Here is a 23,974-nt window from a genome sequence, read left to right on the forward strand (position 1 = left end):
GGCTCATACTGGGGTCAAGCTGAGGACCCGATTCTGCATGGTGCTGGAATCTGAGCACACTCAGCCCTCCTTGGCTGAGTTATTATCTCACAGTTGTTATATGCACAGTATGGAAGTCTCCTGGGAGAGTGGCTAATGTACACTTTGCCTCCCTAGAAAGCAGGGTGGGAATTTATGAGGAAAGAAAATCAGGCCTATAAATTACACAGAGGACCTGTAAATGGAGGTATAAGTTTCATTACTGGAGCATGTTACGGGACGGTCAAAATTAAAAACAGCTTCTAGAAAGCGGATTGCATTTAGCTTTCCATTTGGGGGAAAAGAAGAAGAGAAACAAATTCAAACACAACCTTGATTAACTGGGCAAATTACAAACGTGACACTAAGTTTGCACTGACACAGTAAGCAAGCAGCATGCAAGTTATCCACTGTCAAGTACTTCTACTCTAACATCTCATTTTGCTCTCTGAAATGTGGTAATTAGAACAGTACCTTAATAATAATGACGCATTTAAGAGACAGAATCCACCTGGAATATATTTTTACTAATGCCTTAGAACGTATGAGTCTCTAATCCTTGTGCAGTGGTTGAGCTCCAGTGTGCTCCAGCTGCAGAGGCCAAAGAGAGGTGATTAGAACATCAACAAGGAAACTCCTACATCAAGGTAGGATTGCCTAACTCTTCTAGCAAAGAGCAGAAACAGCCAGCCTCCCCCAGCTACAAACCATCCTGGAGTCTTGCACTCAAACCTCTAAACCTGTAGCAGCCCCTATGTGGGAAGGACCCTCCAGAGATGAGGTTCTGCCTCCTACCTTACCTACTGCCTGAAGTATTTAAAGGAAGATGAATCACAGATCAGAGCACGCCAGCTCTTTTCTCACCACATACCTATCCTCCCACAAGCACAAAACAATCCAAGGAAAATTTTCCTGTCTCCCAGATTTCCAGTGTGGCTCTACTGTTCCAAGAAGCAGCTCCCAGTGCTGAGATACGACAGGCCCATCTTATGAAAAAGTGAGTAGCACACCTTTGTGGTGCTACAAAAAGATGGAGAAAGGACTATGAATACCCTTAACAACTTAGAAAACAGCAGGCAAATCAAAGTCCATGACTGCATTAAATCAATAGTCCACGATGTTTAAGTCACTAATGCAAGTTTTAAGAATTTCCAGTTGCAGCCCCCAGCTTTCCAATTCTACTCTCATCCTCAAAGAGTGGAAGTCTCACCAGCCCCAAAATCGAGACATAGGTTTATTTCCATACAGACCTTCAAAGAGAACTGCTGACAGCCAGTTAGTATTGGAATGGAAGAATCCACATTCATACAAAACACTTCACATTCTTGTTTGCATTCCAGCACGCTGCCCTTTGAGAAACATGTAGAGAAAGGGGAAAAAAATAATTCTTAAAAATTTGGAATGATGACATCTCACTCCAAAACGTCAACTGTTTTAAATCACAGCTACAATGTTTAGAACAGCTGAAGACAAAAGTAAAATGCCTCACTGACTATTAGCCAAGCATTCTTTAAGCCTCCGAAAATATATCTCTTTTTCCTTAATTATTTTTTCTCAGTCATTCTAAAGCAACCTTTCTGGTTTCATCTGAAACAAGAGCAAATCTTTAACAAGACACTTATCACATAGGGTTTCTTCTCCTGTCCAGCTGTAAATCTATGTCCAACACATGGAAGCGATAGCTTCTTCTCGTGGGACGAAGTCATGAGAAAAAGGCAATATCAATTTGAGTTTCTTCTGATCTCAAGCCATATATTTGTCCTTTGAGTCATGATTCTTTGACTCTACTCACCACACTCTGCACTGGATTTTTACATTTAATGAGGTTGCAGGCTGCCGCATTTCATTATTATCCTTAATCAAGTTTTATTGATTAGTGGGACACAGCATCAATAGAAAGAGCATTACAAACAAATGGAAAAGCTGCCCAGAAGCTACTGGGATGTGTTCTAGCAAAGAACACACTATGTTCAAACATACATACATATATATATATACATATATAAAATGTCATTGCCTCTACCATTCAATCAGGTGTACCCCTCGCTGCGCTCTCCCTGCAAGGTGTTCTGATGATCATGGAGTATACGGAAACCCTGTAGTCCTGACACTTGTTGCAATCTGTTTGATGGGGAGAGGCTGAGGGTACGTGTATGCAGTCGCCAAGGAAGAGCTATAGGTAGAAGGATCACCCATTCTTCGGCTGATTAGGGCAGGTAAAAATCCTGCTACCCAAAACTGGTTACCTCTCACTCAGATAGAAGGAAGGCTGCTGAAGCAAAAAATGGTGAAACACGAAGGTTATTTACTTTGAAGATATCTAGAACTTACTCCTGTATGACTTAGTGGCACAGAAGACACCTAAGACGGGTCCTATCAGAGGTAATATGCTTGCAGAAAATTAACAAATTTTTAAAAAGTGAACAGTTGTTCTCATTGTAGGGGATCAAATCAAAATGCACTTACTATTCTACAACAAAATCTATGGGTAGAAATTAAATTGGCCAAATTTTAAACCCCTCGTGAATGGCAGCATATGTACTATCAAGGTAAGGCTAGAACATAAGAGAATTGTGGAACTTAAGGTATGCAATATAGTTGTGCCCAAGGGACTGAGCTAATTAAAAAATCTCTGCTAGTTTTTAAATGTTCATTATTATTTAGAATGGATGGTTGAATGAAAGCAGGGTGACAGCAGTGACCCATATTGACACGTGCATTTTCATGAAGGGTGTTGAGAAAGGAAATGAGTATGTTTGCAAGTCAGAATCCCATTAAGCACTGCAATCCATTAAGAAACAGGCTCTATCTCATATTATCATGTCATCCTCCAATCTCTTCCCGTTCTATAATAAGTTGTAACTTCCCAAGACAGTTCAGTAGAACCAAAAAGTCACTCTTGCTCTACCTCTACCACTTTCAGCTCATCTCTTCATTGCTATACATGATTTTGGCACGGGACTCACTATACCTTGTAAAAAGAATCCTTCAAAGAAAGTGTGGTTGAACTCTTAATTCCCTTATTTCAAAATCCCCAACTGTATTGTGTAAGATTAATGACTAAATATTTTCTATGAAGAATAAACACCAAACAAAGCATTGCCTGCACGGAGTGGGAAAAGAAATCCTCAATTTCATGTAATTTATGCTTCTGTGTGCCATGAAAGAAATGGATCTCTCCCTGTGCACCCAGGTAGAGCTACATGGGCAATTAATAGCCAACAAAAGGAAAACATAGCTCTAAGTTTCTCCTTCATGCATTACAGTGATCTGAAAAGGATAATCATATTAATGCAGTTCATCATGGCCATCATTTGCAGGAGATAAATTAGCCAGGTTTAAACAAATAAACCAACTCTACCACAAACTTCACCACATGTTGAGTGCATCGAAATCTGTGCAATTATTGTGATTATTTCAGCATCTCCCCACCCCCTTTTAAGCTTCTGCTTGCTGTTTGAAGAAAAGCCTTTTATTCTATATTGTCTGCAGATGCACATATTCTTTGCCCTTCCTATAATACTGTTGGGATGTAATTATGTTATCCTGGAGCTCCCCGGTGCCTCTGCAGTGGATGCATTGAGTCCAAGTGTTATTAAGTGGGGGACATTTTCTAGCTGTCCACACTATGAGAGATGGCAAAGCAGAGCTTAATCAGGCATGGACTGAGGATCCTTTCCAGCTGGTACCACTGGTGCTCAGCACCATTTCTGCACCCTTTGTTACTCTTTGTTCAGAGACACTGGGCTGGAAGAGCAGGGCTGCAGTGGCATAGCTGCCCAGGGAGGTGGTGAGGTCACCATCCCTGGAGGTGCCCAGGAACCACGGGGATGTGGCAGTGATGGACATGGTCAGTGGGCATGGTGGGGTGGGTTGATGGTTGCATTCGGTGGTCTTTTCCAACTGTAATGATTCTGTATCTTCAGACTGCCATTTGGTGATAGAGTTGCAATGCTCATAGGCACTTATTGCCCAGTTTGCAGCTTTTTGGGATTTTTTTAATCCTGCTTTGTTTTCCCAGTAACATACCTGTATTAGTATCTTTCTCTTGAATTTACTTCTCTATGTGTGCATTAATTGCTAAATTACTATGTGTCATATCCTCTCAACTGCTCATTGATGTATTTGTAACTATGATATTTTATGGCAATTTAACTGTGGAGATTACAAATAGAAATATCAGCTAAAACCAGAATGATTAGCAAACCAAGATGAATGCTGTGAATTAATCATCGTTTCAGACATCACATTAAGGTTCTAAATGTTCATCTTAATATGGCAGATACAAATCGCTGAGGCGAGAAGAGTCCTTGCAATTTGAACTATACTAAATACCAGTCCTTAATCACAAACACACACACTGGAAGGTTTGAACTAAGCTTTCAGTCACACATACCTTCATAGAACGACCTCCATGTTTTAGCAGATAGTTGCTAAAGGGCGACACAATGGTTATTCTGTCAGTTTCCACACTTTGATTTTCTGGGTGCCGTGTTGAGGAGTGCACTAAAGGCACAGCATGCACTGCAGCCACTCCTTCTGTTGGTCAGACCTGAAAGAATAAAGCTCGCTTGTCTGCAGGTCTTGCTGGGGGAGGACGTGCTGTACTTTCTGAGTTTATGCAGCATTTGACAAAAGGGACAAGTCCTCATTTATTTAAAGATGCTAAGAGAACATTTTCTTTTGCAAAATAATGGAGAAAGCCCTTTTCATCCTAAAAGTAACAGATGTGTACCCTGACACCCTCTAACGTGATACACAAATACATTCCCCCTTTGTCATAAAACAGAAGCAAACACACACACTCCCCACATTTTAAATTACACAGCACTGGCTCAGCTAGACAGAAAACGTGCATGGTTACTGCAGACAAAGATTAATCTTTCTTTGATATATTCAATACTTCACACGCTGCACATTATCTGGTGAGTATATATGCCTTGCCTTCAAGAACGTGATGTACTACGCCATACATCATCGTCTCATTTATTGAGTGCACCTCTGCACATGCACTGGCACATCCCTGCCCAGGGTCAGCATCACATGCCAATCTTCTGCCTTGCTTCTCCCTCCCGGTCCCCAGGCTCTGCTGCGTGCCACCACTGTGTGCTCTGTGCAGCAAGATGCCTCCTCGCCCCTCTCCTGCATGGTCCCACACTGCAGATGAGGTTTCCATTTGCCACATTCACAGGAAGGTGATTGCAGCTTAACCAAGTCAGCTCTGGTTTCAGAGAGATTTTTGGAGCAGAACACACTTCTCGTTCCTACAACAGATCCTTCTTAAGACACCTGCTGTGCCCAGGATCATAGCATCCTTTGAGCTGGAAGGGACCCTGAGAGGTCATCATGTCCAACAAGGTGATTAGAAATGGGAGAAGGGAAGAACAGTTATCTATAAATGCAAACAACTTCTAAGGGCATTAATTCAATGTGTTATATTGAAGACATGGGCTACTGCAGGGAAACAGCCTGGAGTAATGTCTTGCAGTTCTTTGTTACAAGGAAAGACCAATTTGCTTCCTGTCATACAATGGATGAGACGTTCTATCCTTTGGTGTGATTAAAAAGACTCTCTAACCCCATTTATATCTCTTTCTTCGGTGTACATATAAGAATCGTCGCCTACAGCTGAACTTAAATGGAAGCATGCTGCATAAATATTGATACTTGCTGTGATTAATATTGCTATTTATATTAGCGATGAATTGGGTTCACATAAAAATAATTAGCACAGCATGCCTGGGTATTATTTGCTCCTAATTATATCACAGTTCATTTCACCAACAGCAATGTGTCACCAAGTCAATAACAAGCAATGATTAATGCACGGAAGGTATTACCTTAAAATAATACCCTGTGTAACTTCCCTGTGCTCCAATGAAATACTGATAGAGAGCTCATGGCTGAGGAGCAACCAGAGTCCCTCATCTGCCCTGAGAGCTCTCCTACAAAACACCTCGTGGAACAGACGGACTCAGGCAATTACGTCCCAGTCACACCACCCAGGCAGCAGCATAAATATAACAAACATGTAATAAAGCCAGCAGACAAAACCCTCCCCAGAGTCCGCCCCCCGCATCTGCCCAGCCTCACTCATCTCCCAGCTCCCCTGAGCAAGTCATTTAACCACTCTCTTTGCCATCTGGAAAGCTGGGACACTCCCAGGCTAGCAGGAGACTCTGCTTCCTGGGGTTTGTGACGAAAGCTGAGATTTGGGGACGAACTGAGTCATTGCAAGCTCCATTCTGCGAGATGCTGGCTCTGGCCTGGGTCCAGCAGAGCACTTAAGCACACAGTAACCCCCCTGAAAAGCACAGTAACTTTTCTCCTAACTGTATCAGAGAAAATAAATGCAAAAGAGATTTTAAAAACCAGGGCAGTTCAATACTAGGGTGGATTCCAAGGCAGGAGAAGAACAGTTCTACGATGTTCTCCAAAGTAGCATTTTATCTTCAGGCTTCAGATGGCACCGGAGACATCTAAACAGACACGAGTGGCCACGTGTCGAAGTTGGAATCAAAAGCTTCAGGAGGTACAGACTGACGTACAGATCACTTTAAGGGAGCGAACACCAAACTTCTTTTTGCTCATCACGGACCACTTATGACAGACTTGGATGTAGGTTAATACTCATTGCCAGCAGCTGTCAAACACGCAGCCAGCTAACGAACACTAAATATCCCGCTGTATTTTGCACGCCCGTAAATCACCGCAGTCGGGATTAACACAGCGAGCATCTTCACGGTGTGCTACTGCCCCCGTGTGTGATAAACATTCCTAACAGCAATTCTGGGCTTTGCTTATCACAGAGCTGGTGCAGCAGCAGAGATAAAAGCACCTCGTTCCCAGCAGCTGGAAACCGAACGAGAAAAGAAGATTGAGAGGGGATCTGATTTGTGCTTGTAAATATCTAAGGGGAGGTCGGAGGCAGACTGATGAAGCCAGGCTCTTCTCAGTGCTGTGTAGCGGTAGGACAAGGAGCAATGGCCTAAAATTTGAACATAGGAAGTTCCATACAAATATATGAAAGAACTTCTTTATGATAAGGGTGATGGAGCACTGGAGCAGACTGTCCAGGGAGGTGGTGGAGTCTCCTATGGAGATATTCAAGACCTGGCTGGCCACCCATCTATGCAACCTATTGTAGGGTTCCTACCTTAGCAGAGGAGTTGGATTCAATGGTCTCTTGAGGTTCCTTCCAACTCTTGTGATTCTGTGTTCTTGCTGGGATATCCGACTTCTTCTGAACCTGTTAATGACAGGACAGTGCTGTCCCTTCTCATTTGCTCCACAACTTCCTATCTCTCCAGCAGACATTTGTAACGACCTCGATGAAGCACGGCAAACAACAGATCTTGAGACACTGGAGGTGAGATTTTCCAGGACAGTTCAACTATTATATATAGAATCAAATAACCAATGCATGTAAATTTTCAGCAGAGTAACAGAAGTGCTTGTGAACATCTGCCTAAAAGCGTTACTCTCAACACTGAACAAATTACAGGTCTCTTTGGTAAAAAATGAGCACATTGCAGAGCCTGGCAGAGCTCAAGAAATATCTGAGTGATGGGTACAAACATCCAAAAGAAGAGCAAACATACAACTCAGTGCAGAAGCAGCAGAAACCCTCCATTCAGACCAATCTCTGTGTAGCAAAGGTTTCTCCCACTGAAAATTAAATTGTTTCCTGCCCTGTAGGCTTCTCAGAAGCTGCTCACCCAATGATCTCAACGTGCAAATAGAGCTGAGAAGTCAAGGAATAATAATAATAATAATGTCAAAGAAAATATCATCAAGTCAATCATTTTATTTTTACTTCAAGCAAATGTAATGCTTCTAACTTACTGCCTGAAATGCTGACAATAATGTTGCATGAAAACAATAAAAATGCTCACTTCATCATTTTGCCAGTGTTGAAATTGGACATTTTGAGATCACTCAAAAATGGGAATTACTGCACAAAAAAAATCCACTGCCTTCTCTTGCACTGAGACCCAGTTTTGTAATCCACATTTTTTTAATCAAAAAAACCCCAACATAATGGCAAAAATTCCCAACAGCTGTATTAGTACCTTCAGAAATGAGCTGCACAGCAAGTACTTCAATTCATGAAAAGAAAGATGAAGAGGATTAATTTTGCTTTTCTTACTTCCTAACCACATATTTCCCCCACCCAATGTCAATGGAAGCAGAGCCCCCTCCTCTGCCAACACGGGACACAGAGGGCTCGCCCCAGCACTGGCCTTGCAAACCCAATGACAAAAGAATAATTGCTCTTTTTTTCGTGTATCACATGGCTCCCATTCCCACAAACCATGCACCAATCTCTCAGGCACCATCCCATTCCAACAAGCTGAGAAACAAGAGCAGCATGCAGCTGTTTTCTTCCCAAACATTCCCAGGATTTAAGAGCATGGGCTGCCATTGCTGGCGCTAGGGCTCTGCTGCTGGGGCTGTAATTCCAGCTGAGTGTACACACCAGATCAAGCCAAGGCAATCCCAGTGTACTAAGCCAAGTGTTTGACCAGTCCCCATGTTCTGGATATTTCCAGGCACAGAATGAACCAGTTTTTATTGCAGATCATAGGGACTCACCTTATTCTGCAGCAGAAGATGGGGACTGAGACATCCCTTGGAAGCGTTTGTGATCCTTCTCAAGAAGGCATCAGAGCACCTGCTCCATCTTTAAGTTGTGTCCATACTGCCCTTGGGTATCTAAGGGCTATACCTAAGGGAGCAACAGAACAGTTAAGGAAAGGGAAGTTCATTTACCCGTGGGCTACAGAGCAACTTGTACCTGCACAGGAAAGCTTCAAGATTACACTGAGAACAAATCAAATCAAACAAAACAAATTAGTCTAATAAAATGAGATATATCCCATTTCACATCTCATGTATTCAGTTCAAGACAAAGGGAAAGGTCTTTAGCAGACACTGACTACTTCAGCATCAGAACTGCGTGAGCTCCAGGCTGGACCCCTGGAAATACCAGGGCAGCTATGAGACCTGAAGTCAACATTATACAAATTCCCATCACAGCTATTTTATAGCTACAGAATGCAACAGGGAGTGCAAGCACTGGACAGGTTGCACTAGAAATGGTTGTGAGCCTTCATGCACCTTCCAGATGGCTTTGGCTCACAACAGACCAAGGGCTCAGCCCTGGCCCAGCCTCCAGCTGCTCATGCTGAGGGCATAGAAGAGCAGCAGGCAGATATACTTTACAGCTTCAAAGCAGAATTTCATCTTCTGGCAATCTCTCATCTTAGATATGCAACGTCTCAGATGGCAATGGGCACATCTGCACCCTTTCCAACTAACAGCAATGTTCTCCTACATTCCCATCTCACTCCACGGCTCTATCTTTCAAGATGAATTAACCCTTTGAATGCAAGATTAATTTCCCAATGCAAAGTGCACACTTACAGATTGACAAAGTGATAATGAAGAGCAACACGTCTGCCAGAGAGAAGGAGTTGCATGGCAATGTCTGACAGAACATCTCAGGGTATTTGCTCCATTGCCTCCATCGTGCAGGCACACGTACAGCAGGAAAGACAGCTGATATATGGTTACCCACAGAATGCACATTAACATGTTCAGGTTTATGAAAATATGCAGGCTAAGCTTTTTCTTTTTTTTTTTTTTTTATTTTGTTTTTTGTTTTAGGAAGATATTTTCCTCCAACAAAACTGATTTTTAAGTATGGAACAGTCATTTGCCAGGTTTTCAAAGCCATCTGTTTTCAAAGCTTACCTTCCTTGTTGTTTACCACAGGCTGTCTATCTGTTTTAACAACCTCCACTGGGATTTCACATACCTCATTATGCAAAATCACTGCTTATGCATTCACTCCAGCACTTGTCTAACTAATCTGCACTCATAACACCTTCCGTCGAAGATGCAGCATCCCTCTTCAGAGGCTGCAGATCAAAAACAATAGTAGCTGGTGTCATAGCAAGACAAAACATAGCCTCCTGTGTATTACTGTTGTGATACAGGCCTAATCCAAGACTGCTTGGAGCTGCTAAAATATCATAAAAAAATGTCCTATCAGAAGAGATTTTGTATCCTATGCAAGATAAAAAGCATCTATTTTTAATGCTGAGACTTCTGCTTTTCTTCGTCAAGAGGATTCTGAGCATTTTGGTCTCTCAGGCCCATCCCTGGCAATGTGATGAGCATCCTCAGCCTCCTCTGAAGCTCCCCGTGATCTCCTATCAGGTTTATCTTGTGCACCAGGCACGGCCCAACTGTCTGATGGAGCTGCCAGGCCTTCCAAACCGCTCTGGCCTGTTGTGTCAAGGTTGACTGGGGACCCTTTAACAGCACATCACTGATACAATCCATCACATTAACAGCTTGCTGGGGGATGCTTTAATTCACAGATTATTAACACAATAGACCATAATGTCTGGTCCCATTATGGCTGTGTCACAGAGCATCCTCGAGTTGCTGAAAAAAACAGAGATAGAAAAGGAGAGAAAATATATCCTTTAGTGGCACATTAGATCCACTGTGTTCTTCAAATAATCACAAGAATCAAAATTTATGATGATTATTTTCATATAATTCAAGTACTACTTCACCTTCCTGGAAAATATTGCTACCATCTCTATTTGTCTGTATATTCTAAAGTTTGAAAGCCAAACATAAAATTCACCGCTCTTAGATCTTTAAAATCTTACAGCTGCAACGACACTGCAGATTTAGCACAAACTCCAAAAGACAAAGTGACTTTAAATTATGTTTATTTTACGTGAGGGAGCAAAGGGAACTCCTTTTGAGCAAAGCACAAGAGGCTGAAGCAAGAGAAAAAAGTGAAATGTCATGGTTATGATTTCGGAGAAAAAAGAAGTAGAATACATCGGTTCTGTAAGAGGCTTTTCATCTAAGAAACTGGAGGCATTTTCATATTACTATCCCATTTCACACCTGAGAAAACAGAGATCAGATGTAAAGGAGGGGGGTGAGGAAGAACCTTTCCAAAATAAAACAATCATCCTGGATGCACCTGTACCACGTGCAGCAGCACAGGGGCATGGGGAGAAGCCGCCTGCTGAGGAGGCTGCTGGCAGCAAACAGGGGCAGCAAACGGGCAGCAGCTCTCCGGGGTGTGGGACAGGCTGGGATTTTACCTAGAGCTGCATCCTGCAGGGCCCAAATGCCACAAATCTATCAACACCACCGATCAGCCTCACTCCCCCTGAAACCAAAGCAGCTTTTCGTGGAGGGAGTGATCATGGAATGAGGCTCCAGGAGAGAATTACTTGCAATGTCCATGCTCATATCTTGTGCCACCACAGAAAGAAACCCTGAATCAGTGCATGTATTTCACTGCATCTTTGTTTTCCTTTGACACAAAGTGGAAATCATCCTATCTACTCCCTTTTGCAAAACATCCTGTGGTTAAATATGCTGTTATTTAGAACACTAAATACCTGGCCTGCCGTGTACACCTAGGGAACATAGCAGTGCCATAGCTGTGATTGAACATCAGCATGCCCTAGCATCAGGAGACCACAGGTAAGGGATGGGATTATGCTGGTGTAGGGTCTGAATAAACGGGGAATAAAGAGCAGGGTTTGCACAAAGTCGTCCGAATGATTTATATAAATGCCAGCTACCAACAGGATTAGATTAACTTTCAGCTTCAGTGAATGCTGATTTCTTTGGAACCAAACACTCTGCTTCTAGAGTCTGCTGGAAATAGCAGCCTCCCTAGCCAAGATGCATCGCAATTACAATGCTTAAGAATAGTGGTTGGGTGGCCTGAGGGCAAAACCCCATTAGTTTAGATTACAGGTCAGATAGCTAGAACAGACATGTTGGATGTTTGGTTTTAAACTAATACACTCTCATCAAGAACAGTTCTATTCTTCACTGCACAGCTGGTTTTCAAACGAGCACAGAGCAGAGAAACCATATTAGCACTGTACTTAAATACCCCTTTCTAGCTCACTCGTGATGTAATTTAGAAAGCTGCTATAACAGGGATCAGAACTACATTAAACACAATGGAAGTCAAGCTGTGGGAGACAAACATAAAAAACAAACACTTTACTAAAAGGAATGAAGTATTTGTTGTAGGGATACTGAGCTCAGCACTGCCTGCTGCTTCCTGGGGCTGCTGATGGAACGGCAGCCACCACAACACCAGCCTGGATGCGCTGCCCCTATTGCTCACCTTCACATCGGGATGGATTCTGCTTCATTAACACTTGAAATTAGCATGACTTGTATCTCATCACCACTTTTCTCACAGTTTAAATTCCTTAGGATGAGGACCACTTCCTCCTTTCTCCCAGGTCTGCACAGTGTGGGGCTGGAAGGACGGCTCTTGGCTACTGCTGAGATAATCAGAGGAGACAGACTGCTTAGAAAATACTGCTGGAGAGCAAATGCAGACAGTACGCAAGAGGTACTTCATATATACTCATAAATGGAAAGATAATTCTCTGCAGCTCTTAATCATTTCCAAGCAATGCAATCTTCAGTATACTAGTTTTAAAATCTTCATTAACTAATCTAATGGTAAAGATGAAGCTATAAAGCACAGTTATCAAGCAGACTCCAAGAGTTCGGATCACAGATGAGCTTTAGAACCAAGTCTGACAGCAACTGTTGGGAAGAAACCAGATAAAACACATTGCTCCTCTGTGGTTTTATCTTTGGGGTTCTTCTGGCTCCCAGGACCACAACGTCGAATACTAACAGCCTCACTGTCCCCCTCTCTACATCCCTGAACTCAGCCAGAAGAGCTCCACCACCATTTGCATTTGTTGGTGAGTTCATGGAGATGAGCCATCTGCATTAGTAGGAAGTGTCAATGACTCACTGGACAAACCTTGCAGCAGAGGGGTACCACACCATCTGATGTGCTTATTTCTAGGATCAATAAAAACTGTGCTTTCCTAACAGCCCTGTGGAGCCTGCTGGTGTCAGAAATCTGGCAATAAAACTCAACTTGTGACACGTTCATATTTAAATCTTGATGTTGTTGATTAGAGATGTGGGTTTAGATGAATGTTTTTGCACCAGTTGACTTCTAGAAATGAGCGGTCTGAAACTGTTAGCATCAATGATTGGTTTATTGTATAGCTTAAATCTGGATTTTGCAGCAAAGCTGCAGAGAATTTAATTGACTCCTTTTAAAGCCTGACTCTCAGCTACAACATCAATATTAGAAGAGGAAACGTCGTTTCTAATTTAACTTAATTTTTAAAGAACATGTTTCTGTAACCCTAGGTATGTAATGCCTTTTTATTTTAATTGAAAAACATCTCTTTTAAGTGATAAAGTAGGCTAATATGAAAGCTGATATTCAGTTAACCAGTAATTTCAAAGTAAACAGATCCTTTATGCATAAATAGAGGCCATCACTCAGCTTTGGTCTAATTCCTCTGAACTCAAAAAAAAAAATTAACCCAGAAAGGAAGTAACTAGAAAACATTTTATGCAGATTTGAATAGGGGTCTTTGTGTAAGCAAGGAGGGAGACAGTTGCTGTCATCATGAACCATGCTACTGGTACATGGTGTTCTTTTGATTTCAGAGACTCTGGGCATATTTATGATTAAAAAAAAACAGCCAACATTCTACCCTGGGATTGGAAGCTCTGTGTTAGCTGACTTCAATTAAAATATTTAAGCTTGGGTTTTAAATCATGCTAGCAGCTCAAGCTCAGATTCCTTGCTTCGAAGGTCCCATGCGGATATGTAATGCACCATGATAAAGAACAGGAGAGCAAAATCAGAACATATGTGATTTAAAAGGCACATTGCAACCATTTTAAAACCAATTCTCTCTTCTCAAAATACTAAAGAAGGGAGAAAACCACTCACTCTTAATCTTAAATGGACTCCATCCAGAGCCATTAATCCAGGAATTCAAAACATGAATGACATCCTTTTTTCAAATCCTCAACTTCTTGTGAAGTTTGATTTCTTCTTGCTACATCCTTTGAGTTAAGATGGGATCGGATCCTTAAAACAGATATTTGATGAACATAACATGAAGTGAATTCACATCAAGTTTTGATGAAAAATATCAGACTAACGTTTTCTATGCCTTAAGAAGACAGAGAATTACTGTCTTTCTCAGATCCAATTTTCTCTCCTTTATTAACAATCACCTTTAAATAAGGTAACCATAGCAATGCTTTTCAACCTTGATATCTTTTGTTCTGTTTGCTTCAAGACCAAGTCACAACATTGTTTTCATCAACTACTCTTACGACAAACAATTTCAATGCTGAAACATTATTTTAAAGTATGGTGTGAGAGGGAGCTTTAACTTTAAAACAAACAGAAGGCACAGTGTCTGTGCTAGCCCAATGTTCTTACCTCAACTTTAGAGCTGATTCAAACTCTGCCAAATACCTCTTCAGTCTGCTGACATACAACTGTTCCTCCCCTGCAGGTGACATGCTGTTTAGTCATGCGAATAACTACACTACTATCTAACTTATCACTGAATTGTAAATTCATAGAATCATTAGGTTGAAAAGACTACTAAGATCTCCAACAGTCAACCCACTCCCACCATGCCCACTGCCCACGTCCCTCAGTGCCACATCTCCATGGTTCTGGAACGCTTCCAGGGATGGTGACCCCACCACCTCCCTGGGCAGCTGTGCCACTGCATCATCACTCATTCTGAGAGGAAATGTTTCCCAGTATTCAACCTGAACCTCCCCTGCTACACCTGAAAACCATCACCTCTCATCCTATTGCTGTTACTTGGAAGAAGAATCTGACCCATACCATGCCACAACCTGTTATCAGGGAGTTGTAGACAGTGAAATTAAACCACTGCCTTTGTGACCTGCTCATGAACACGTATTATCTTGTGATTAAACACACGTAGACCAGGATCTGAAAATCATTTATAATACTAGCTGTGCCCAGGGAAAATGTTAAAGCACAACTAATTCCAGTGCTCATGGAAAATGTTGGAAAGACAGACTCAATGCATGTTTCAGTACCCTTCTCTCCTGAAATTATCAATACTGCGGCATTACCATTCAGATCTGATCTTCCTCTACAAAGGCTGTTTGCTGGCCTCTATAAGATCGCTATCAAGTTATACTCTTGTCCTTCAGACCAGTCACATCCTTTGGCCATAGGATTTTTCTATACACTTAGAGGCCTCCTCTCTAATCAGATTACTCATCACAGTAATCTAAAATCCACTAAAGTAGGAGGCTTGTAAAGGCTTTTTACAGGTTTTGGATCAAACTGCTGCACTGGCAGCAAAACCCCTATGACATATCTGACAGTCTGAACAAAATTTTCTTGTCATTCTTCCAAATGAAGAGACATCCAATGGCTCTTTCCAAAGGGATTTGTTTCTCTCTCATCCAAGTAAGATGCTTACTACTGCGTAGGCTTCACAAAACATTTTGCTAAGGCAACTTGTTCTTGCCAGTTGAGACCTCAGTGTTTAATCATAATACAGAATCATCTACAATACATATGGGCTGCTACTACATTTTGTAATTGCACGCAAAACAGAGAACTTGGCAACTGCAACATTTGTATTTACTTTGCCTTTTCCCTGCAATGTCCCTATTTCTCTCCTACATGTCACATTTTTACCTCCAAGAAAGATTGCTAAGTACATTTAATACTGGCAATTCCCCAGGATTGTTTTTTTGTTGCTGTTTGGTTGTTTTCTTTTTTAATAAATTGGATTTTCTGCTGTTGTAGCCTATTTCTCTCATCTCCCTCCCTCTGGCAATAGCAACGGCAAGTGGAAAGCTGAGACACCAAAGCCGGTTTCCTGCGGCAAAGCTCAATGCCAGCCATTGTTCTAGCAGCACGTACCTGCTCAACAGCACTTGCATTCAATGCCTCTGAATGTTTTCCATCCCTCCAGGGTGACAGCTTTGAACAACAACCCTCTCACCATACTCAAACCCCCCAAAAGCTTTCCACTACTGCAGCAATAATTTAATCAACAACTCGAAGGTACAACTCTCAGCGAATGACTGCATCTACATACCAGCCTCCCCAGTGCAAATCAGCTTCCCACCATCTCTCCTTTTACCTTCTTTTGAAAAACCTGGAGGACCCTATTTGTACAGTGGTGATGCTTCACCTCTCTGACCGGTCAAAATCTGGTTCCCTCTAAAGAACAATAAGAAGGAAAGGAAAGGAAAACAATCAGACTGCAAACTTAGCTCTGTCCGTTCCCTGCCTCTCTGGAGGACCTGATTAGCACTGCTCCTTCTGCATCCTGTATGGCTTCTCTAGGTTTCTGTGCGGACGAGAAAATACTCTCCTACGTTAGATCTCTTGCAAGGCTCATTGCTAAATGATGGCCTGCAAGCTTGCTTCGGACTGAGGGAAAACAAACACAAGGAAAGAAAACAGTGTCTTGTCTCTGAGAATAACATGGACAGCACAGGGTGCTGGCAAAAGTCACCAACTGAGCTGAGCGGCCTGAGGCCACCCTCTGACACTTGGTTTTGAGTTTTGCCAGGCCTGCTCAGGACTGAAACTTCTCAAAAATGTGGGTTCCTGCACAAGTGTTGTGGATTGAGCCTGGGTTGAAAAGAAGGGAAACGTACAACCTTTGTCTCTCATCTCTTATCATAAAGAACCTAAAACATGATGCCCACTACAGGTACAAGGAACACAAAAAGAAACTCAGAGTATTTTGCATCCAAGGAGGATTTGTAAGGTATTTCACTCAAGGCTCCTAGCAAAGAAGGCAGTGAGAGAAACAGAAGGCTGCACATACAGCCCACCTGTGGGCAGAGACCTCGGACTGTCTCATTAAGGAACTCCTGCAGCACAGCACCTTCTTCACGTGCAACCTGGGGTGTTTCAATCTATGCTGGACTGAAAATGTTTTATTATTCTCATGTTTCGAATTATTTTGTGAATTTTTCTCTAGCCTATCCAAACTGCTAGCAGGAAAAAACGTACTTCTTTCTGTAATAATGTATATGGCTATTCATATATTTTAAGAGGAGAGCAATCAAAGCAGTAATTAAGACTGAACTTCCAACATTTTGCTCATTCTCATGTGTAGGTACACTTCTATGCTCATTACCTGTCTAACTTATAAATAAGATCCTGTTGTTATGTCTTTCCTCTCCCCCAAGCAGATTACCCAAATATTTCCTAGAGGTTAAAAAACAATATAAATCCCATACCACACATGGTGGTTAATAGTACAGTGGGAGTAAAATTCACACGGGCATATCTGGGTCAACATTTTGACTTCCCAGCTAAGTTCACCTTAATTAGTGTGCAACAAACAGTACATCCAACACTACAGGGATTTAAAACGATAGAGAGCCATGTTGTGCCAAGTTGATTTAAGTATATTCTATTTACTTTTGAAAATGAGTATTTTAGTCTATTTAACACCAGAGGGGGTAATGCAGTTTTTAATTAATTTACTGTTTTGGCTTTTTTAATGTCAAGGAAACAAATGGAGCAATATAAAAACAACAGCACAACAGCTAACATGGGGGTCTATAATGTAACCATAAAAGGAGCCTTTTCAAAGCACTTGCAAAGTTCCAGCCACATGATTCCCATTAACTGTAATGAGCACTGGACAGATAAATTCACACATGTTGCTTTGAAGATTTATACTAAATTGGCTTCATCTTTGTTAGCACTAAAGGAATAATGATACTCCACAATATGAAAGAGAAATCTTTCAATTTGCCCCCTGCAATTTTCTCCATTATCCCCAGAATTCTCCAGTAGCTGGTCAGACTACAGATTCATAATTGTTCCAATTTTACAGACAGTTAAAAATATTAGCTATAGCAGAACAGTCAATCTCCGCAGAATACAGTGCTAAAATGCTCCTTTTTAAAGAAAAAAACAACCAAAATAACACAGGCCCAGCTAGTTGTGCTCTGAAGTCATATCAAAGGCCTGAACAAGTAGAACAGCACAGGGAGAAAGCTGTTGCTGTAGAAGCCAATCCATAATACCTTGCCAAATCTTTAATTGCGAAGCATGTACATTTGGCTTGATCTTGTGCTGCTTTGAAGTAAAGATATTAGCATCAATTAATCCCAAAATGACCTCAAGTTATGGACTTTGGGAAGAAAAAAAAAGAGAAACAAAATGGTGTGAGAAAAATGGGAGCTGCTATGTAAGCTGATTGAGCGCTCATGGCAGAAGCAAACCAGCCCCTGCAAATACAACCTCCACTCCTCCTTCCCACCATTTTCATCCCAAGGAGTTCAATGCTTTTCAGTTATGCACTTCACAATTACAGGGTTTATGGAGAGGATGCATCACTTTTAGCACCCAGATATTCATACGAAGAAATCTGTGTACTAGCATGACCGAGATTGGGAAAGAAATCCCCAATCCACCAACGTTTGTGACATTATGGGTCAAAAACCAAAGCTGCACCAACATGCAGATTTTACCCCATTCCAAAGAGACAGGTAAATAAGCCACCTAAATACCATAAAGAAAAAATTCTTGAATACCTTTTGCTTCTGCTGCTGCTATGGTTGAAACTACTGGCTCTGTCCCTCAGCATAACATTTTCTGTATTGGTCAGAGGCTTCAGGGATTCTCAGGTGCTCCCTTTTGGGGGGGGATGACACCTTCAAGAGAAAAAGGTTTTGTATTTTAAGACCAACAGTAAAACTGACTACGTATGGAGCTTCACAGTGTACTACAACCCCTGAAGCGTGAAAGTCCTACTCCGTGCATACCAGCTACAGCCACCCCTGTTCTCACGCAATAGAGCTAGGGCAGGCAGACAGGAGCAGGAATAGTTGCTTACTTATGCTTTTCACTTGTTTTCCTACATGCATTCTCCTTAGTTCAACCTTTTTTGTCTTCTCATGTGATGACATTTTTGTGCTATTCCTTCTGATACAACAAGAGTAAATGCTACCGAATCAGACTCATATTTCATCGTTTCTTCTGAATCAAAAGACTACTGAACTACTTGGAGTTATCTCTATGTCAGCACATTCCCCTGAGGGCAATATTGTCTTTTTCCCTTGTCAGTTAATTTGTTCACTGCAACACAAGTTTATTGAAAGCATTCTGAGTCTTAATTAGTGCTCTTCAGTTGCTGTTTCCCATAGCTGTTTTGTCTCAGTTTCAAATGCTGTGGAGCAGAATTAACAAGAAATTTCATTATAGTAGCAGCTTAAACATGAAGCATTATGGATGTCTCTAGTAATATACTTGTATCTAACTTCAAGTCCTACAATTTAAATATTTACAGCTGGAAATAAAAAGTCATCTTTCAATTGCATGTTCATAGACAACAATTCTTGATGACTCCCTAAGGCCAGACACGTTTCAATTTATTGCTCAGTGATTGCAGGTGAGATCAATAGCTCAGCTGAAGTGTATCTCCACCAATGTATGGAGTGTGAGCAACAAACAGGAGGAGCTAGAAGCTGGAGTGCAACAGGAAAACTATGACATAGTCACCGTTAGCAAAACATGGCAGAATCACAGTCATGGCTAAAGTGCTGCTATGGACAGCTATAAGCACTTGAGAAGGGACAGGCAAGGAAGGAAAGGCAGTGGGGCAGTTCCGAATGTTATGGAAGGTTTTGATGTTGTAGAGATCAATGCAGTGAATGATAAGGTTGAGTCCTTCTGGGTAAGGATCGGGGGGAGGGCCAACAAGGCTGACATCCTGGTGGGAGTCTGTTACAGACCACCCAATTAGGATGAAGACAGATGAAGCGTTCTACAAGGAGCTGGCAGAAGTCACATAATTGCTAGCCTTTGTTTGCATAGGGGACTTCAACTTACTGACATTTGCTGGAAATACAATACAGCAGAGAGGAAACAGTCTATGAGGTTCCTGGAGTGTGTGGGAGATAACTTTCTGAAGCAGCTGTTAACAGAACCAACCAGGAGAAGTGCCCTGCTAGACCTGCTGTTTACTAACCGAGAAGGACAGGTGGGAGATTTGGTGGCTGGAAGCCATCTTGGTCACTGAGAGCACAAAATGATAGAGTTCTCTATTCTTGGTGAAGCCAGGAGGGGCAGCCAGCAAGGCTGGACATTCCTCAAGAAGGAAATGGCCTGAACCTGTGCCATATGATGAGCTGGCAGGGAAGATGACTGCAGTGGCTGAACAGGGAACTTCTGCTGAGACTCGGGGATAAAAAAAAGAGTTTATGATCTTTGGAAGAAGGGATGGGCAACTCAGGGAGGATACAAGGATGTTGATAAGATATGCAGAAAGAGAATTAGAAAGGCAAAAGCCCAGCTAGAACTTAATCCGACCACCACTGTAGATGTTAAAAATATATATGTTTTTACAGATATATTAACAACAAAAGGAGGGCCAAGGAGAATCTCCATCCTTTATTGGATGCAGCAGGGAATGTTGCCTCCAAGGATGAGGAAAAGGCTGAGGTACTCAATGCCTTCTGTACATCTATCTTAAACAGTCAGACCACAGTTATCCTCAAGGTAATCTACCTCCTGACCTGGAAGTCTGGGATTAGAAGAATTAATCCACCACTATCCAGGAGGAAACAGCGAACAGTTACTTCTCCAAAACTATAGTAAATCTAGGGGGCCAGATGGGATCCACCCAAGGGTATTGAGGAAGCTGATGGAAGTGCTTCCCAGGCCACTTTCCATCATCTATCAGAGCTCCTGGTCAACTGGGGAGGTCCTAGACAACTAGAGACTTGCCAGTGTGACACCCACCTACAAGAAGGGTCAGAAGAAGGATCCGGGCAACCACAGGCCTGTCAGCCTGACCTCGGTATCAGGGAAGGTTACAGAGCAGATCATCTTCAGTGTGATCACACAGCATGTGTGCTATGTCCTGCTTCAGTCCCCATTCTGAAAAGCAGAACAAGCTCAGTCTTCCAGCTGCAGCTCACAAGCCGAGCTCCCTGATCCTCCTGGTATCACCCCCTGAGGCTGCTTTGGCATTATTTCATTTTTCTTGAACATAGGTGACCAGATTTATCATAATTTTCCAGGCACAGATAAGATTGTGCCTAATACAGCACCGTGCTTGTGATATGTAAAACTCACTGCAGAACTGTTTTGGTTTTCCTTATAGTTACGTCCAAATTACAAGCCTTGTGTTAAAAGAATGGAATTCTAATTACTAGCCACTAATCACCCACTTGAATTTTTTACTAATAAATTTAATACTCTATAATTCCAATCCCTTAAACTACCCACCACTGCTACTATGATATTGTGTTCCTTTGCTCTGTTTGATAGAGCTCCCCAACACCACATCATCAGTAACATTAATAAATTCAAATTGACTCTTATTGTAATTAAAGTTAGTCACTCATTGTTTGGTGGGCACTTCAGCCTGACCTCCCCCCAACCCAATATTTCCCTTACCACCACAAAATGGGGTTGATTTTCAGCTGCTTCCTTGTACCAGCTTCCAGCTGAACTAATAATTTCCCACACGGCTCTGTAGCTAATGCCTTACCGTAACCCAGATTAGATCTTAGAGATTCCAAAATCCCTTCGCAGTTCTGAAAACAACACCAGGAAGACCTTATGGTTCGTGTTATTTTGTTTATTTTAATGATGTGCTCTGTTTTATGTTAGAAGAAAGCGGCCTTTCGTGATTCTTTGCTCTTGCTCTGACTGAGAGCTCCCTCCTTAATGAATCCTGGGTCTGCAGGTGAGGAAGCCCTGGTGGAGATCATCCAAGCACTTTTTCACTAGACAAAAAGCTCTACATTCATTCTGCTGCTTTAGGACAAAAGCTGCAAAGTTGCAATGACAACAACAACAACAAAAAACAAACATTTTTAGAGGAATAGGGCAATCTTGAATCCCAATGAAGGATCACAGGTAGATAGAGTGAAATGACCGTTGCCCACTCTCTGAAATGCTGGCAGCTGCAGTACTGCTGGAACTGCAAGCAAAAAGGCCTCTCCTGGATCAGAGAAATTAACATGACCTCAGAACGCTGGAAAACCTGACGCTGACCATTCCCACCTCCTCACACTGAATTCCTATCTGTATCCATGGAAGGGGGGATACCAATTATTTGGGGTTGTGAAAAATACCGGGCTAACTTGCCTGGCTTGAGACAGCCAAACAATAACGGAAGAGCAGAGACTTTGCACTGTTGATTTACGTGTACAACAGCACAGGATGACATAGGTGTCTTGTGATGTCCACACCAGTCTGCATGACACAAAGCAGCAGTGCTGCCATATCAATGCTAGCCTAAAGCTATATACTGGACATGATTCACAGATGGGTCCTCATACAGAGGCTGCAGCACAGGAACTCTCATACCACATAACTCTCCTCTCAATATCCACTTGAATATGAAATAAAGGTATTATTTCTCCTTCCAAACTCTGTTTTCAAATGCTGTTTGTATACAACAGTGTCTTGGAACCCAACACATGGCTAAGGATCCCACTAAGCCAACACGCAATGAAGATACATTAAGAATAATTTCAAGCAATTTCAAAGGCAACGTAAAAGGAATTTATCTTGGCCTAATAAAAACACATAACCCTTGAAATGCTTTCAAATAGCTCTATGTTTCAATGTTTTAACACAACTGTATGAAACCTAATGCAAACAAAATCAGACAGGAGCTGATATCAAAGCTCCTATGACTACATCTTCTGTGAGAACAAAAGACGTTTCAGCTCCAAGAGTGGGTCCCAGCTCAACACTCCCCTTGGGTTTTAGTAAAGGACTCAGAGACACAGGATTTCAGTTATGTGGCTTAACACACCAGATAAAATATCTTAAGATTCGTGAATTATTTTGCATGTACAGTTATGTAATTCCTATTAATTTTAATATGGTGCTGAGGAAATACGTAGTTTACCAATCACATCATCATCAAAAAGCTCCTTTCCCCAAGCACAAATTTAGTAAATCATACCTGTAATTTAATTCTTAATCAAGAGGCCCTTGAGTCTGAATCCCGAGGCTCACTTTATGGATTTTGTTATGCATAGTATGAAAATGAAGCAGAAATTCTGCACTTTGATCTGCTCTCAGTTCATGTCCCTATCTTCTGCAATTCCAACATTATGAAGATAAAGGAAGAAAAAACCAACCATCTTGTATTCATTTTTTCAGTTATTTAAGAAATTAATTTTCAGTAGAAAATACTGTCTACAAGAAGGATAAAATACCGTAAATGGTTCCAAGCTGAGCAACCTCTTTGTTTCTAATGTTCTGCATCCAGAATTGAAAACAAGATTGGGCAATAAATTTTGTCTTTCTATGTAAAACTAGAGATGACAGCAATGTCTGAAAAAAACAGGGGTGGCAGGCCTACTTGGAAGTGGAAATAAACCACCAAAAAACAACACACAACAGCGATTTGTTAAATGAATAATTACCTGTACACTTGGATTGGAGTCTGTGAACCATTTCAGCTATTCCAGCTTCTGAAAATGACAATTAATTCATTTAGCCATTGCATAAAAGAAATATTTTTTCTACTTGATTCAAAGTTATAATGTACTGCAAAAACATACAGGTACATTTACTTATGTTTTGAGGGTAAGCTGGGAAATCGGAGGAAAACAAACCAAATGACTTCTTTCCTCCCAAGAACTCCTTCAAAAAGAAGACCTAACAAGTCCTGTTTGATGAAACAGGTAGGTACGAAGGAAAAAAGTTCAAGTATTACTGCCAAAGCTTCCTGCAAAGTGATACAACTGGTTGTTCCTACTGCTGATACTGCAATTTGGAAATCAGAATCCTGATGGTAGTATTCTGCAGTAAAGTCTGTTTTGGGTAATAATCTATGGAGTGGAACAATCGGCCCGGTAACAGAACTTGTTTCTATGATCTAAATACACAGAAGGAAAATTTAAAGTAATTAACAGGGATGTGTGTCTTGCATGCCTAAAGTGATAACAGCACATGTGACAGCACAACATTATGAGAACACTTATTATGGTTAAAAAAATGTTCTGCCACAAACCTAGATCAGTGAATTATGAGCAGAACGAGCTTTGC

General features: G+C 41.6%; 1 long non-coding RNA gene across 17 annotated transcripts in view; it reads right to left on the reverse strand.

The window, feature by feature from the left end:
• LOC101751425 overlaps positions 1-23,974 on the reverse strand; it is an 84,503-nt gene that overhangs the window by 20,101 nt on the left and 40,428 nt on the right. For 7 of the 17 annotated variants that reach the window (XR_006931797.1, XR_006931798.1, XR_006931789.1 and 4 more), the window contains exons 3-14: positions 23,350-23,397; positions 18,490-18,609; positions 16,068-16,147; positions 14,363-14,432; positions 13,862-14,002; positions 12,206-12,368; positions 9,445-9,941; positions 8,614-8,746; positions 7,175-7,381; positions 4,415-4,570; positions 1,269-1,367; positions 493-609 (exon numbers count right to left, since the gene is read on the reverse strand). This is a non-coding gene — a long non-coding RNA (uncharacterized LOC101751425). Of the gene's footprint in view, positions 1-492; positions 610-1,268; positions 1,368-4,414; positions 4,571-7,174; positions 7,382-8,613; positions 8,747-9,444; positions 10,474-12,205; positions 12,369-13,861; positions 14,003-14,362; positions 14,433-16,022; positions 16,148-18,489; positions 18,610-20,698; positions 21,119-23,349; positions 23,398-23,974 lie in introns of those variants that run through there. The other 10 variants (XR_006931793.1, XR_006931795.1, XR_006931796.1 and 7 more) reach the window with 10 other exon arrangements.

Source organism: Gallus gallus, chromosome 19 (genome assembly GCF_016699485.2).
Source record: "Gallus gallus isolate bGalGal1 chromosome 19, bGalGal1.mat.broiler.GRCg7b, whole genome shotgun sequence".
Classification (NCBI taxonomy): Eukaryota; Metazoa; Chordata; class Aves; order Galliformes; family Phasianidae; genus Gallus; species Gallus gallus.